General features: G+C 37.3%; 1 protein-coding gene across 3 annotated transcripts in view; it reads right to left on the reverse strand.

Moving 5' to 3' along the window:
* ARHGAP15 (Rho GTPase activating protein 15) overlaps nucleotides 1-16704 on the reverse strand; it is a 619068-nt gene that overhangs the window by 595581 nt on the left and 6783 nt on the right. Inside the window, exon 2 of one of the 3 annotated variants that reach the window (XM_045838608.1) lies at nucleotides 11480-11535. The exons of the other annotated variants lie outside the window; for them this stretch is intronic. The gene's annotated coding sequence lies outside the window, so the exon portion shown is untranslated. The remainder of the gene's footprint in view (nucleotides 1-11479; nucleotides 11536-16704) is intronic. 3 annotated transcript variants of the gene reach the window in all.

Genomic DNA, 16704 nt, shown 5'->3' on the forward strand with positions numbered 1-16704 from the left:
TAGTGATATAACCCCTTTATTTCCTGGAATATATGGAAAGAGCTGTTTCTCCAGGTCTGCTAAAAGTGCAGGGCAACTCCACAGACAGATATTACTTCTCTGAGAAATTCATTTCAATCCCCTGGAAAGATCTGATGTGGTAGAGCACCGTCTGCTTGTTCCCCTGTGGAAATGACTTGTGGCCTTGGTAGCTTTGGTAACGTGTGGCACAACCCTTGTGCTACACTTGCCTGATGGGTCAGTAATTAGCTTGCATTGCAATTGTTTGTCGTCTCCACCACAGCAGCCATTTACCAAAATAACATTTTAATTTAAGTTTCCTTCCAGTTCACTTTTTTTCTTTTCTTTTTTTTCCCCTGTGGCTTCTACATCTGTATGAAGTCTAATTTCCCCAGACTACTTCCATAAGCAGAGAGAGTGCAATAAAACTCAGTTTCAAAAATGTCAAATATAATGAGAAAGGAAGGTCAGAGTAAAGGAATGTGATCCTAGCCTCCACATCGGGTAACATTGTCTTTGACTGGGCAGGTGTTGCATATAGGAACTGTGATAATAAGGCTTCACACTTGTTGAACTTACATCAGGGAATCCAGGTGATATGTGCAGTTACTGACAAAGTCAGCTGCATGGGTAAATTACAATACAGTTATTTTCTTTGCATGTGGGCATCCTAAATGATGACAATGACAAGTGAAATATAGTTTTTGAGTAGTCTAAGTCCTAAAAAAAATTGTGTGGTAGGCAACCTTGTTCTTTTCTCAGACCTTAATATCCTGTTACCATTTTTCATTCCCCAGGTACTTTAGCCTTCTAGATTCCACCCTATTGGGAGCAAAGCAACTGATTTTACAATTCAAATTTTTATTGAGCCTCAACCCTGAGAAATAGTTGCTGCAAAAATTATTGAAACCCTAGGGTTGAATTAGACATGAGTTTATTTATCTGCCAAGGACTGTGATGAGCATGCAATGGAGGATGGGACTAAGGACAATGTCAAGGTAAAGGTGGCAGTTGACTTTGACATTGTATGAGGATAAGTAGGACTCCAAAGACAGAGAAGGGATATGAAGAGCAGCAGAGGCTAAGATCACAAAATTTAAGGAAAAGAGGGGTGAGCATCTCCAGCAAATGTTAGAGTGTGGGTGGTAAGGTGGGAAAGCTAGGGAAAGAGTTAATCAGGGCTGGGTTGGAAAACCTTGCAGTTCCTATTAAAGATTTTGGTTTTGTTTTATAGATCCTGGGAAACTTTGATGAATTTATTTAAGACAATCCCATCTCAAAAAACTTGGCAAAAAGAGACCAAAAGAATGGATCCCCAGCCACTGAGGCTATACAATGGGCACTAGCATTCTCATGGGATACTTCTTAATTAACTTCAAATCAGAAGCAATACCACAGCATCTATTCATAAACACTAATTTTAGGATAAGAACAACCAGAGATCTGGGGGAGAAATGTTCTCTAGAACTTTGGAAATCTTACTTGGAACTTACAGGTGCATGCTTAATGCTCCTGGTTACCAATCAAATGAAGAGAAAGATAAAGACTTCTCTGGAATGACAGATGAAGAAGCATTTAAAGAGTGGTCCACAGGTATGGTCACATTTTATTGACAGCATAAAAGAAAACATAAAAATAGGAGTAGTAGAACTGCTTTTGAATTTCCCTCTGGTGATCAGCTAAATAAAAAATGAATGAATGAATGAATGAATGAATGAATGAATGAATGAATAAAGAAATAAATAAAAAACAAAGAGAAGCAAAAAGTCTCTGCTATTGTAATTATGTTTAGGCAGCATAAGAAATTTTATGAAGTGCCAATCTCCTTAAATACATGAGAGAACCATAAGGGGCGCAAGTAATGCCAACTTCTTTGTTGCCTCTGTCAGTTTTGACCTAATCTTAGCAAGAAATGCTGAGCCATTTTTCATCTCTTGTGTACAAGTATCAATTATGGGAAAGCAGGGTGACTATCTTAGGGCACTGGATGATGAAATGTCACTTAAGGAGAAAACATGGGCAATAGAACATGTTGCTCAACAGCTACACTATTAGAAAACACTGGCAAAACAAGCAGCATCTCAGACACTCTCTGGGACAGAACTAATGCACTGATTTTGGCTGGAAGAATATCAACTGTGAAAAATACATCTCAACTTGCAATTGTTTGTTTCCTGCAATTTTATGTTCTGTAGGTATTTATTTCCTAAAGGATGAGACGCAGTCACAAAGCCCTTTTATCAAACAGATTAAATCTAGTCACGCATTGATTGCAATACACCAGCTTTCTCTATCTCTATCTTGGCCTGTCCAGGTTGAAATATGGAGAAGCTGCATATTGCATAATTAGTGCTCAACACTAATTAACAGAAGTCAGTAATGGGCAGTAGTCAAATATGGCTGACATTTGTTTTATTTAGCAAATTTGTTATTGTATCCATTAGCCTTTTCCTAATGTTCATGTCTTCAAACTCTAAATTGATTGGATTGGATTTCAGTGCCAAAGGGACATGTCTGAAAATGGGACAGTAATGCCACAGTCTATTGTGACAATGACAATACCACTAAAATAAAATATTTCAGTATATCTCCTTTAATTCATTTAAAATCAGTTTCTCTCCTGTTCAGTTATGTATGCATCAAAAACATTTTTAATAGTCATATTTATGTGTGTGTGTGGTGTATGCCTATATTTGTGTAATCTGAGAGGAACAATACTCAGAATTGCAGACCTACAGGTTGTTTTCAACTAGGTGAAATGTTACTATATGTCAATTCTGAATGCCGGGTATTTGTTCAGAGATAAGTGAATCACCCACAAGGGATACTGACCTAGAGAGGTAGGGCTTCAGTCCTAGCAACGGAATGAGGCAATGAATGATCAGGTTACCAGTAGAGAAAGTTGTGGTCAGGGACAAAGCAAATGCCTAATGAAGAAGGTGTGACTTATTGAGGTACTAGGACTTGAGGGTAAGGGGAGGACACACTTGATGTCTGTACCACAAGTGTGGACCAAAAGCTATGATAACTTTTTATAATTTGTTGTCAAACTTGCAGAAATTCATTCCACTGAAATTAAAGATCACTTGCAATAAGCTAAAATTAATTCTGGGGGTTAGGGTTGGAAATAACTCAACTTCATGTAAAAATGTAAAAATGGCTGCAGTAGTGAGGAGGAACAATGCAGAGCATTGAGTCTCAAAGGTCAGTGTGAGGAGCTTCATGAACATGCATATTTCACTGCCTTCCAGAGATAGCTCTGTTCAGCAAAACTGAAGAGAGGCCTTAGAAACTACATGTTTAGCCATCACCCCTGGGGATTTGGATGCATACTAAACTTTGTTAAAAAAACATTTCTATAGAATTATATACTTTTTGAAATTTTATATCTGCATTGTTCTAAAACTGTTACTAACTACTAGATGTCTCTTTGTTTTTAAAGCTCAGTGTTACTAGGTTCATATTTGTTGACACTTGTTCAAATTAAGTTTTATGGGAATTTCACTTGGGAATATGCTGGTGGTTGGGGGTGTGGATCATAGCTGGGAATAGTGAGAAAAGGAGTGGGTAGGTAGCTAAGCAGGTAGGTATAAAGATGGATACATAGACACAGAGACACATGAAAGTAATACTTTGGTTATCTATCTGACATTAATATAAATATGACATTTAGTGATCCAGAACACACATCCAGTCTTAATTATTGCTACAAAATGAATTCTCTTACATATAAGAAAACCCAAAAAAGACCATAAGATAAGCAATCAGAGTCTATTGTATAACTTTCAGCACAAGTGTTTGTTGTTGTTGTTTAATGTTTATATCATGCACTTTGTAAGTGTGAGTAAACAACATCAATTTAAACACTTGCAAAAACAGTTCTCTTGCTTGTTTAACATCAAGGGATCTTTGGTGTGAGAACAAAACAAATTCTACAAAATATTGTTGTTTTCACTCAAACTTAGACCTGGCTGGTATGGCTCAGTGGGTTAAGCACTGGCCTGCAAGCCAAAGGGTCACCGGTTCTATTCCCACTAGGGATATGCTTGGGTTGCAGGCCCAGCCCCTAGCTGGGGACATATGGGGAGCAACAAGTAGATGTTTCTCTCTCACAGAGATGTTTCTCTCTCTTTCTCCCTTCTTCCCCTCTCTCTAAAAATAAATAAGATTAAAATAATATTTGTGTTTTCACTCAAATTTAATCTGAAATTTGGGGCCAGTGGCTTTCTTTCATGAAACCAAGAATATAAAAATAGAAAAAGTTATTTAACTGTCCACATTATTTCAATGGAATGTTTTTGACTGTTTTTCAACCCTAGCTTTGAAGATCTTTCAATATGGTACATATACTGTATATCTTAAAGAATATCCTTTTCTTTCTAGGTTGGTTAACTAAAGGTCCTTTTGTTGCCTTAGTGTCTTGAAGCCCTTCAGCTACATTATCAGGAATATCAGTCCAGGAGTTGTTTGAGGGTTGGATTTTCCACTTAAATGAGTGGTGTTTTTACTTCTTTTTCTCCAAAGGAAAGCTGGGAGGTGAGAAGCAGAGGAGGTTAGATGCCTTATCTGCTTTACCAGGTTCCAGTTAATTGAGTGTTACTGTAATTTGTAGTAGTGAAGTCAAACTTCTATCTTAATTTAGGCTCCTCACAAAACAAAATATATGATTTTGGCTTGAGCATACTGAAGTCAAAAGGGAATACAAGATACTTTGAGTTTTAAATGGCTAGCAGGATTATCTATTTAATTTAAAATTATTGAAATTAATTCTTTTTTAATCTCTCTCCCTTTATTCACTTATATTTTTGTCATGGCTACTTCTGAAACTTAGAGGTTCTGATCTATTAATAGATAACATGTATAAAGAAAGGGGTTATACAACCACACCCAAGCCATATTTCCCCCTCTTGTGTACTATGAATTTCACATCTGTGTTTGTGTGCATGAGCACATGTTTAAATTGTCTTTTCTATTATTATCACCACCCAAAGCATACTATGAACCTTTCTTTTAATTTCCCTACAGCAATGCATTCACACAAGTATAGACACCCTGGTCCATAACTGACATCACACAGCTTTAAAATATCAGGCAAACTTAAGATTACTATATGTGCTATAATTTAGAAAAGTTAACTTTTGGAGACATCTTTTAATGGATAAAAAAATTCTCTGATGAGAACTGGGAAGACACCAAGAGTTCCAGTCATGGAGGCATAGGTAGAAAACATTCTCTTCTTTGCAAAACCAAAAGGAGAATAACAACCAATCTAAAATCAATAAACAACCAGAAGTGCCAGAAAGTCAAAGTGCATGAAACTCCAACAACCAGGGAATTAAGGAAACAGTCAACCAGATCAACCAGACCAGTAAGGCAGCAGAGGGAGAGAACTTGAGGTGGTGGATCACACAGGTGGGGCTGATTGAATGGGAAACCGAGCCTCAGAGCTGACTGTGGACTACAGCAGTTGCTGTGGTGGGAGAAACTCCCAGTCTTACACTAGAGTTCATTGGACAGTGGGGGCTAGAGAAGAGCAGGTGAGCTGCATTGTTCCCTCTCTGGCCCCTCCCCCACAGTTAGCAAGGAAAGTTGCCCTGCCCGGGTGAATACCTAAGGCCTTGCTCCCTTACAACTTAACAGGTATGCTGAGACAAAGAAATTGGGCCCAAATGAGAGAACAGAGCAAAACTTCAGAAAGAGAGCTAAGTGATGAGGAAATAGCCAACCTATCTCATGGAGAATTTAAAGCCTTGGTAATAAGAATGCTCACAGAACTGATTGAGCTTTGTCAAAAAATGAAAGAACAAATGAAAGATACCCAAAATGAAATAAAGCAAAATATTCAAGGAATCAACAGTGACAGGAAAGAAACCAGGACTCAAAGCAATGATTCGGTACACAAGGAAGAAATTAACATCCAACCAGAACAGAATGAATAAACAAGAATTCAAAAAAATGAAGAGAGACTTAGAAACCTCTGGGGCAACTTGAAACATTCCAATATCCAAATTATACGGGTGCCAGAAGGAGAACAACAGCAAGACATTGAAAACTTATTTGAACAAATAATGAAAGAAAGCTTACCCAGTCTGGTGAAGGAAATAGACTTCCAGGAAGTCCAGGAAGCTCAGAAAGTCCCAAAGAAGTTAGACCCAAAGAGGAACACACCAAGGCACATCATCATTAAGTTACCCAAGATTAAAAATAAGGAGAGAATCTTAAAAGCAGCAAGAGAAAAGGAGAGGGTTAACTACAAAGGAGTTCCCATAAGGCTATCAGCTGATTTCTCAGAAGAAACTTTGCAGGCAAGAAGGGGCTGGAAAGAAGCATTCCAAGTCATGAAAGGCAAAGACCTACATCCAAGATTACTCTATCCAGCAAAGCTATCATTTAGAATGGAAGGGCAGATAAAGTGCTTTCCAGATAAGGTCAAGTTAAAGGAGTTCATCATCACCAAGCCATTATTATATGGAATGTTAGGGGGAATTATCTAAGAAAAAGGAGATAAAAAATCTGAACAGTAAAATGACAACAAACTCACAACTATCAACAAATGAACCTAAAAGAAAAGACAAATGATGAAAACAAAAACTACACAAACAACCAGAAAAGGAACAGAATCAGAGAAATGGATATCACATGGAGGGGCTTTCATGGGGAGGGGGAAGGGAAGAATGGGGGGGGCAGTACAGGGAAGAAGAAGCATAATTGGTAGGCATAAAATAGATGTAGGCATAAAATAGATGGGGAGAGGTCAAAATGGTATAGGAAACAGAGAACTCAATGAACTTATGCGTACAACCCATGGACGTGAACTAAGTGGGCGGATGCCAGAGGGTTGGGGGGTACAGGGCAGAGAGGGTATAAATAGAGAAAATTGGGAAAACTGTAATAGCATAATCAATAAAATATACTTAAAAAAGAGAATTAGCAGCAGAAGAAATTTTGTTCTTTCAAATTAGAAAAATTAACCCAGTCATGAAATGTAGACAGACAAAACAAGGACCTAAATTAGCAATAACAAAAAATTACATTTAAATAGATATTTTTCCATAGAATAATCTAATGCACTAGGCAGTCACTAAACATTTATTAGAATTTCTTGTGTAGACACAAGTTATTTGGAGGAATCTAGTTCTCTCTAATCGTTGCACCCTGCTCTTGCTTCCTTAAGAGCAGCCATAAATTCAAGAAGAGGTGGGAAACCAGCAGACTGCCAGCCAAATTCAACCCACAGACATATGTTGTTGGTCCTGAACAATGATTTAAAATGTCTTGAATGAGTTTCCACTGAAAATGAGGATTTTTACTTAAAAAGGTGTATCTCTGTGTGTCTTCTCTTAAAAAATCATGAGATTTTGAAAGCTGATCAAGGTATGCATGGTAACTGTCACCAAGGGCGGGTGCCTTCTACATCCTGTAAATAGAGCTAGTTCTCTCTGATCCAGTGTTCTCGCCCTTCACACTTGATTTGCATCTTGACTGTTTCTGAGCGTTTGTGACTGTGATTCTTGGTGTCAGTCACCTCAAGGAGCATCGCTCCTCTGATGTGTGGGTTGGACAGACGTTCTGCTGCATGTTAATCAATGTCATTTTTTATTTCTTGTTATTTTTAAGTCAAACTGGTAGAATTTGAAATGAAGAACAGGTCCAAAAGACTGCATTTATACCCCTACTTTAGAATTGATCATTGAAAAATAACAGGATTTCATATACTCTTACAACTTTTTCAACATGATTTCAAATGACCAAGAGTAGGATATTCTGCTGTGCTCTTTGCTATTGCTAAGTAAGTTCCCCCTCTCCTCCTTTCTGACCTCTGTTACTTTTTGGCAGATAATTATATCTTGGCTTCCATTATTTTCTGTTCTCTATTTGAGTTGTATATCTTTTCTGCTCCTTAAAGTCAGACACTACATTTGTTAGTGTTGTTGCTGTGTGTTGTATCTAGAACATTACTGGTCTTGGTACCTGTGTGAAATCCCTTGCCTCTAATTTCCCCAGGACTGTGAACATTTCCAACAAGTTCAGGTTTGCCACTGTATTAGAACAGATGTGGTTCCCAGCCCCACGTGTCACTGATCCCTATGTGTCTTTCCTACTTCTCTACATCAAAAGCTGGCAAATAGACCTAGGATAGAGCACATCACAGTCAGGGGAAGTTAGAACTGCTGCATCTCACCTTCTCCCACCTCAAGTCATACTGTACCCTAAGCTGATAATCTTTTGTTTTTCTTTCATGCTGATTCTCCACTCTGAAACTACAGCTCACATTCTTAAAGCCACACTTATAACCTTAAGTGCTCTGGACTGTAAGATACAGCTAGTTCTCCAAGGGCAGCACCAGAGCCACTCATCTCCTGAGCATTTGGTCAGTCACTTCCCCCTGTGACACGTTGCTCTCATTAAGCAGGTGCCCTGATACCAACTGCTCTCAGAATTAGGACTGAGGATGTGTTCACTCACCCTTTATACATCAAATCCTGACCAGCTTTTTTCAGGGAAAAGTAATAAAACAAAATAAAAAATGACTTTTATAACTAGATCAGCAAACCAGATCCTGGAACTCTCAATTCACTTTCTTATTTTTCCTTCTGGAATCATTTTGCTAGGACTCCAGCATATCTGCCTCATGAGCCATCTATGTTATCATCTCATTGCTGTAGGCAAAAATCAGATATAAATAAAAGTGGATAGTGGAAACTTTGCTTTTTATCCCTCTTCTTGTCTCCATAGTTTTACTTTATTTTAATTTTATGTTCAGGAATCAACAGCTGCCTACCATGTTTTGAATTGCACTGTGTGATGGTTATTAATTCTTAAAAAATAAAGGGTATTTTTGGTGAGGACACATGTTAAGCTACTCAAAGGAAAATTTCCATGTCAACCAAAAGTTGGTAAATAAACAAGAAAGGAGTGAGAGCCTTCTTCCTTCTCCCACATATAGCCATACTATACACCCCCACACAGCTGCATTGAGGAAATGAAAGCAATAGCAAGAATTGCTTTGATGAGTTTCATAATCTTATCATAATACTTAAAATTGAAATGAAGCAAGAATATCCTGGCATAAGTTTTATTTCATAATGAGAGAAAACATGATCATCAATTGATTTAAAACAGCTTAATAAACCAATTACTATGGCTACTATTTGCACTACATTTAACCTTTTTAAAACAATTACTATATGCCACAAACTAAGAAAAATACTTTACATACATTATTTTTTCTTTTTATCTTGTGAGGAAACTCCCCATTTTATTGATGAGGAAACTCAAACTCAGGGAGATGAAGTTGCATGAAATAACATATATAATATCTAGTAAGTGGAGGAACTGAAGGTTGGATTTTAGCTTTTCTGACTACCTACCCTGAGCTGTTAATATCTTTACTATGAAGAATAAAAAGGATTCTGGGCTAGAATTTTGGAGAAATATGTTTTCATCATGTCCTGACACAATTCAATTTCTCCATGTATTATTATCTTCTATTAAATCTATTAAGAGCTCCTATTTATCTCACTAGCTTGCTGAAATAATCAAGTAAAATAATGTGTGCAGACACATACCAAGATCTCCAAGATGGTGGCCTAGGTAAACACAGTTCACCTCTTCAGGCAACCACATCAAAATTACATCTAAACTATAGAACAACCAACACTCCAACTAGCAGAAATCAGGTTGAATGTGTTCCTGCAACCACAGAATTAAAGAAGAATCCACATCCATCCAGACTGGTAAGAGGGACAGAGATCTTGAGACATAGAATGGATTGGTCCCACACCCACTTGTGAAGGAAAAAATTGGGAGGGATATCTCAGGAGTCAGGGTCCCAAACCCACACCAGGACCCTCAACCCTTCCAGTGCTGGTAAGATAAGTCCCCATGGCTTTTGGCTCTAAAAACAAGTGGAGATTGAGTTGGTAGAAGAAACTACTGTATTCCCAGGCAGTTCCTCTTAAAAGGCCTGCATGTGGATTTACTCAGACTCACTCCCACTGAGCTACAGCACTGGGGAAGCAGTCTGAAAGGCACCAGTGGCATAAGGGGAGGAACTGAAGTGTCTGGCATCAGGGTAAGAGTTGGGGGTTAGCTTTCTCTAAGACAGAACTGCTGGAAGAGGCCATTGGTCCTCTTCTGAGTCCTCCCCAATAAAGCCACAAAGCATGGCAGGCACCATATCTGAGACTCCAACAACCTGCCTCATACTGTTTGCCCCACCCTAGTGATTCCTAGAGACTCTGACCTACCCAACTTAAGCCCACCCAAGTAGTTAACAGTGGATTTTCTATATGAATAACTCATCTTGCCTCATGCTTCTGATCTTCCAAAATCATCTCAAACAAGTAGAAGCAGGCCTCAGTGACCCCCATACCCTGCTATGTGGCCCGAGGCCTGGCACTAGCAGAAGTTGGCCTTGGTTCACAGCTTGGCTTCACTAGGGCACTGCCAAGCCCAGTACAAGAAGCAGCCAACTATATATCACTTTATAGCTTATGCCAAATGGCCACAGACAGAACATAAGCGGGCACCAGAGCCCTGCTGAAGTGCTCTGTGGAGTGGGTCCCTGCACAGTTGATCTTCCACAGATGGCGGAGGGTGATCGTCAGTGCTCACAGCCAGTCCTTGCAGCTGACTGGTCTGGCTAAATCCCTCCCATTGACCTGCCAACAACAATCAAAGCTCAACTACAACAGGAAGGTGTACTCAACCCACAGGGAGGGTGCACCTTGAGTACCCAGCTTGGTTGATAGGGAAGGCTGTGCCACTGGACTCCACAGGATGCTTACTATAGTAGGCCACATTACCAAGACAAGGAGTCATGGCAGTTCTACCTAACACATAGAAACAAACAGAGAAGCTGCCACAATGAGAGTCAAAGAAACATGGACAAAATGAAAGAACAAAGCAAAACTTCAGAAAAAGAACTAAACAAGATGGAGATAAACAATTTTTCATATTTAGAGTTCAAAACACTGGTTATATGGGTGCTCATGGAATTTAGCAAGTACCTCAACAGCATAGAAAGATCCAGTCAGAAATGGAGGATACACTAATTGAAATAAAGAATAATTTGCAGGGAATCAACAGTAGGGTGGATGAAGCCAAGAATCAAATCAATGGTTTGGAACATAAGGAAGCAAAAAACAACCAGTTAAAACAACAACAAGAAGAAAAGAGTCTAAGAAAATGAAGATAGTATAAGGATCCTCTGGGAGAACTTCAAGTGTACCAATATTACATCATAGGGGTGCCAGAAGGAGAAGAAAAAAGAGCAAGAAATTGGAAATCTATTTGAAAAAATAATGAAAGAGAACTTCCCTAATTTGATGAAGGAAATAAACATACAAGCCCAGGAAGCACAGAGAGTCTCAAACAAGATGGATGCAAAGAAGCCCACACCAAGACACATCCTAATAAAAATGCCAAAAGTTAAAGATAGAATCTTAAAAGCAGCAAGAGAAAAACTGATAGTTACCTTCAAGGGAGTTCCAATGAGACTGTCAGCTGCTTTCTCAAAAGAAACTTTGAAGGCTAGAAGAGATTAGCAAGAAATATTCAAAGTGAGGAAAAGCAAGTACCTACAACCAAGATTTCTCTGTCCAGTAAAGCTATCATTTGGACTTGAAGAGCAGGTAAAGAACTTCCCAGACAAGAGAAAGCTAAAGTAGTACATCATCACCAAACCATTACTGTATGAAAAGTTAAAGGGGCTTAAGAAAAATATCAAAATTATGAACAATAAAATGGCAATAAATATACATCTATCAGCAATTGATTATCTAAAAAAAGAGTAAGCATACAGCAGAACAAAAACAGAATTGTAGATACAGAGAATGGTGTGATGGCGGCCAGATGAGAGAAAGGAGTGGGTGAATAGGTGAAAAGGTGAAGGAATTAAGAAGCACAGATTGGTAGTCACAGAATATTCATGTGGGTATAAACCATAGAACAGGGAATGGAGAAGCTAAGAACTTATATGCATGATCCATGGACATGAATGAATGCATGGGCATTGCCTGAGGGATTGGAGGTTGCTAGAAGGAGGGGGACAAAGAGAGGAAAATTAGGACAACTGTAATAGCATAATTAATAAAATAAAATTTAAAATGTGTGAAAAATCACTTTTAAAACTCTAAATAGATATAAGTAGACAATGGACATTCTTATTTGTATTAATTAACTTGAGCCTACCCATCAAACTGAATACATGAAATAAATCTGAACTGGACAAAATAAAACTATGAAAAAGAGGAGTATGGAAGCAAGTAAGACCCCTTTTCTGTAGTATAGAAAAGACTTAATGGATGACCAAATAAATAACTATGACAATGACTAAAAATGGAGAGAAGGGACTGGATTCCCCTAAAACATGGCAATTGAATGATATATGGAATGAGTGAGTCCATAGAGATTCCAAGATCACTTGTTTGGACAATTTGAGGAATAGATTCAAAAGAAGAATAAGAAAGATTCTGTAGCGAGATTACAGGTTTAAGTTGAAACATATTCAGTTTGAACTGCCAATGGGACTTCATGAAAGAGGTATCAAGTAACAAATTGAAATGAGGTTCAATTTTAGAAGAAAAGCCAAGGCCAAGGATAGAAATTTAAGGATCACATTTGAGAGATCAAAAGCAAACCATAAGAATGGATAAGAATGCCAAAGGAGTCTGATGAAAAGAGAAAATAGTCTAGATCATGCCATCCATTAGAAATATGCTGTGAGTCACACATGTAATTTTAAAATATCTGGTATCCACATTAGATCAGTACAATAAAATTGGTGAAATTAATTTTAATAACATTTTATTGAACTTAATATATCACATATTTATAATTTCAGCATGTGATCAATATAAAATATTAATGAGATAATTTATATTCTCTTTATGTGTACTAAGTCTTCAAAAGCTAGGGTTTATTTTACAACGCAATTTAGATTAGTGACTATTCAAGTCCTGAATAACTATTTGTTGCTAGTTGCCACATCATAATGGTCAGCATGGTCTAAGAAGGAATTTGAAGGTTAAAAGACTGAGAGGAGACTTTGGATCCAGAAGAGACAAAGAAAAATAGATAAGATACTTTCAGTATGACAGAAAGTAAGGCAAATGTGTTCCTCAGATATTTTGTAACACGTCTACATGAAGTAATACATATAGTGAACAAGCAACACATTTTCCACAGATGGCATGGTTTAGACATCAAACAAAGCAGTATTCTTTCAGACCCTTTCAGACACTAAGGAACTTATGAAGTCCAGCATTGCTTAACTGGTGGCACTTAACAGGCTTAGAAATTGTAGCACTGCATTGTGAAAATAACATGTTTTTTGCATTATCTAGGTATCACTATAAGTCATGACACATTCAACCAAGTAACACATAAATTTGGATAGTTAGCCACTTAGTTTTATCTTCCTTATCTTTCAAATAAGATACTGACCCCTTTTGTGATTTTTGTGGATATCAAACACTAGTAGGTATGCAAAACATCTGGTATATAACATGCATTATACTTAATAGCATGACCATAGCTATGATGAGTATTAGCAAAAGTCCCATTCTAGTACTTTATTTTGATGAGTGTCTTATGTTCCTGTAAGCATCTTGAGAATAAGGAAATATTGGGAAATTTTCATAACAAGGTATACCTACCACAGTGTTGGATACATTACTGAGATAATCAGCACTCATGTTCCCTCCTAAGTTCCACTTCCTTTAAGAAAACCTTCATGATATGAGTAGGTGATATTATATAGAGGCTCAGGTTATTTGAGTTCTCAGTACATTCATCACAAAAATGAATATGGGCTTTGTAGCTAAGTTCCTAGTCCTTAACATTGTAATATGAAACTAACTTAAAGAAAGAGATAAATTAACAGAAAAATTTCCCTTGACTCAGCACCTAGTTTCCTGAGCCTTTTACCTTTCACAGATCTTCTAAAAAGCTATCTTGTTTTGACTCTCAACTTGGCATTGCATCAGTAGAGATTAAAACAAAAAGTCCTCTAAATTTGTAGAAAACAAATCTAAAATAAACATAAAATGATTCAGCTTAATAGGTTAAAATTTTAATAGTCAGAGGTGCGTAGTGTTTTCTATCAGCTTATAACAATATATTCTAAGATACTATGTTATTTGTTCTGAGTTTCAGAAAGGCTCCATAGCGTATAATGCACAGGTGGCAAACACAAGGCCAATGGGCCAAATCAGGCCCTCCATCTTGTTTCTACTCGGCAGCAGTGCCGAGCTCCTTGCCCCTAGTTAAGGAGTGGTTACATTTATACAGTCCTAAAATTACATTTGGCCCTTTGAAGGCAACAGTGAGGCTGATGTGGTCCCCAGTGAAAATGAGTCCGATATCCCTAATGGGTTCTAATCTAACTTTTAGAATCCAGGATTCTAATCTAACTTTTCATCACTGTCAGGTTACTCAAAATGTACCAGTAAAATGTAATTTGTTTGAAATATGTTTCTATCTCCTCTTCCCTTAAATTTATCCTATGTTCCATACTCAGAAGTCACAAATCTTCATATAACTTTTCCTAATCCTATAGCCACAGTCAACTTTGCATCATTCATTCTTTCACTAATCAAATATTCATTGAGTGCTTATTATATATGCCTATGATTGTATTAGGTTCTAGATATTCAGTTGTAAAAAAACAGACAAGGCAAATATTCTCATGGACCATTCAGTCTGTGTAAAGATAACCACTAAGCAATTTAACCAAAAAATGTATCTATATAATAAATATTTATGCATGTATTAAAATTTTTATATAGGTATATAAATTCCCATTATAAAAAAGCTATTTAGCCCTGACTGGCATAGCTCAGTGGATTGAGCGTGGGCTGTGAACCAAAGTGTCGCAGGTTCTATTCCCAGTTAGGGTACATGCCTGGGTTGCAGGCCATGACCCCCAGCAACCACACATTGATGTGTCTCTCTCTCTCTCTCTCTCTTTCTCCCTCCCTTCCCTCTCTAAAAAATAAATAAATAAAATCTTAAAAAAAAGAAACTGTAAAAATATTTAAAAAAACAGTCTTTAGAAATTAAAAAAAAGCTATTTAGGAAAACAAAAGCAGAGTAATGAGATACAGGGGACCTTGCAAATCATAAAAAGGAGACTGAATGTATTTGACATATAATAGAAAGTCATTTAAAGTGTTTTATTAAATGAATAATATAATTTAACTATTAAGAAGTGGCCCAGGGCCCCTCTAACCCTGGGTGATGTAGCTCAGTGGATTCAGTGCTGGCCTGTGAACCAAAGGGTCACTGGTTTGATTCCCAGTCAGGGTACATGGCTGGGTTGTGGGCCAGGTCCCCAGTAGGGGGGCATGTGAGAGGCAACCACACGTTGATAATGCTCTCCCTCTCTTCCTCCCTTCCCACCTCTCTAAAAATAAATAATAAATAAATAAATAAATAAAAGAGAAGTTCATTCTACTCCATAAAGAATGAATATTGTATGAAAAGTACAAGCAGGGAAACAAGTCAGGAGAATGACGTAGTAACAATGGTATAAGTGGTGAGAAGTGATTGAATTTGGGATATTCAAAAATATATTTACCTCTTGTTAAATGTCTAATTCACTCCTGTTTAAAAAATATGTTAATAAAATCTCAATATATACAATAAACTTTCATAAACATTTATGAACATGATCAAAATGTGTTTATGTAAATATCAACATTTTTAAATGTACAAAAAATATAATATTAAAAGATTTTTATTAAATTTCCCCTTTTTCTGAATCTTTTTTCTTCACCAAAATTTTCAATGATTGTGAGACTTGGAGTTTTCTTAAAACAATTTTTTTAGCTTTTATTTATTTATTTCAGAGAGGGAAGGGAGGGAGAAAGAGAGAGAGAAACATCAATGTGCGGTTGCTGGGGCCCGTGGCCTGCATCCCAGGCATGTGCCCTGACTGGGAATCGAACCTGTGATGTTTTGGTTCACAGACTGCACTCAATCCACTAAACTACGCCAGCCAGGGCTGAGACTTGGAGTTTTCTTATGCTCAGAATGTTCAATTGAATTACAACACAGAAAAACACAATGAAGGTAAAAACAAATCTTACTGAAAGGTTCTAGATTCTAGATTCTAGAACCTTTTAGAATCTAGAAGTTGATACCTCCTCAGCCTTCTTGAGTTCATTCAAAATTTGCAAATCAACATTATTCCATACATTTTCTGTGACTTTTTCTAACTTGACAATAGAAAGTGGATTGGTAAGTGTGGTTTTACCTAAAATTAGGATGTCATCAAAATGTCACATTGTGGAGTATTTATCTAGCAGATTTTTTTTTGGTGAAAAGTCATTACACCAACAAACAAAATTAAAAAAAAAATAAGAGCTACTTGTCTGAGAAAAAAAAAGATATAAATTTTCAATAGCCATTGCTGAGAAGAGTAAACAGGGTAATGGTCAATATTTTGCAAGCTCTGCTTATAACTGATGAATTGGATATGACTTTGGTTTTGAATAAAGGAGTGTGAGGCAAAGGGTGGAATTTGCTGTCCTGAAAAGACAGATGAATGGTGGTGCCATTAAAGGAGAAGGATGAAAATAGGGAAGAAGCAGGGTGGGTCAGAAGTAAGTGGGGAGTTATTGAGAGCTTAGTTTTGAATATACTCATTTTAATATCTCTGAGACATTCTGGTGGAGAAGATGAGTAGGCAATTGCCTT

Source organism: Phyllostomus hastatus, unplaced genomic scaffold (assembly GCF_019186645.2).
Source record: "Phyllostomus hastatus isolate PE091 unplaced genomic scaffold, TTU_PhHast_1.1 phas_contig_1, whole genome shotgun sequence".
Taxonomy (NCBI): Eukaryota; Metazoa; Chordata; class Mammalia; order Chiroptera; family Phyllostomidae; genus Phyllostomus; species Phyllostomus hastatus.